The sequence below is a fragment of the Pyxicephalus adspersus genome, unplaced genomic scaffold (genome assembly GCF_032062135.1).
Source record: "Pyxicephalus adspersus unplaced genomic scaffold, UCB_Pads_2.0 Sca6559, whole genome shotgun sequence".
Taxonomy (NCBI): domain Eukaryota; kingdom Metazoa; phylum Chordata; class Amphibia; order Anura; family Pyxicephalidae; genus Pyxicephalus; species Pyxicephalus adspersus.
Genome location: NW_027323559.1, coordinates 1 through 1,374, shown reverse-complemented (window position 1 = coordinate 1,374; position 1,374 = coordinate 1). Strand labels below are relative to the sequence as shown.

Genomic DNA, 1,374 nt, shown 5'->3' with positions numbered 1-1,374 from the left:
CAGTGGATCTGTCCTGTCTATTGTGATCTAAAAATATGTTTTTTTTACAAATATGGACTGTGTGTTACAGAAGTAAAGATTTTGTCTCTTTTTGGCAGCTCCTGCGCCTGAAGCTCCAAAGGATGAGATTGGCCTTTTTGTACAGAGACCCGTGGATGGGGAAGTCACTGTTGGTCAGTATGATGGTTTTGCATTATTATTTGGAGTGCTGGTAATTGATGGAAAAGGAGTAGATGGGGGATGCAATATACCGTAACATTGTCATGTCTTTTATAGATATTACACTATAGAAACTGAAGCCACTTCAGATATCTCTTTTTATTGTAACAGTTTTACAAAATACTGAAAGTGCTTCTGTAGGGGGCAACTATTTCAACCCCGTAGTTTCCAAAATATATTAGATAACAATATTGATTAACGAGGTTAGCTTGGACTTGAAAAGAGATACCATTTTTTTCCTGGAGCTTATTTCTAGTTTAATTTTTTTAGGTGAAAATATCAAATTTATTGCAAAAGTGAATGGTGCCAACCTCCTGAAGAAACCAGTGGTGAAATGGTTCAAAGGCAAGTGGATGGACCTGTCTACCAAAGTTGGCAAGCATCTACAGATCACTGAGACGTACGATCGGAACACAAAAGTAAGAGGCCAGTTAAAAACGCCAGAGGTTAAGAGATAACATAGATAACATAACATAGTAGATAGATAACATAGTCATTCCAAGATCATTTGCAACAAAAAACTAAGCAATACATGTGATCTATAGTTTGTTAAAAAGCATTTCAAAGGACACTATAGAGAATTTTCAGTGAGAATTTTGTGTTTACAAAATGGACAAAAAATGTTTCAAGAGTCACTTTCACATTGTACAAGCTTACACTTTTACAATTTTGTTACTGGGCTAAATGTTAGGTTTTTGGGTTTTTTTTTTTTCTGATGAACCACTGCAACGGAGTTGATTTGCATAAACTGGTTATACGCTAGGCAATACTTTCAATCAATAGAAATGTTGATTTGATCATAAATTTATCAGGAAAATGCATTTTTATAGTAATTACTAATTATAATTAGGCAGAATATCAATAGAAAATTGATTGGGCAAGAATACCATTGATATTTTAACATAGATTTACAAGTTAGCATACAAGTAGGTGGCACTACAGTACAATTGTTTGTAGGATGGATTTACATTACTATGATATGAAAAAAATCAGAATCAAAAACTCAAAGTCACCCCCCTAAGGTATTTGTCTTTTTCTTCCTATTCAGGTTCACACCTTTGAAATACACATTATCAAGGCCAAGACCACATATGCAGGAGGTTACCGTTGTGAAGTGTCCACCAAGGACAAATTTGACAGCTGCAATTTCAACCT

General features: G+C 34.6%; 1 long non-coding RNA gene across 1 annotated transcript; it reads left to right on the top strand.

Moving 5' to 3' along the window:
- Nucleotides 1–87: 87 nt before the first annotated feature.
- Nucleotides 88–1,374, top strand: LOC140321518 (uncharacterized). Its single transcript, XR_011918969.1, has 3 exons — nucleotides 88–173; nucleotides 490–638; nucleotides 1,268–1,374. It is a non-coding gene; the product is annotated as an uncharacterized lncRNA (long non-coding RNA).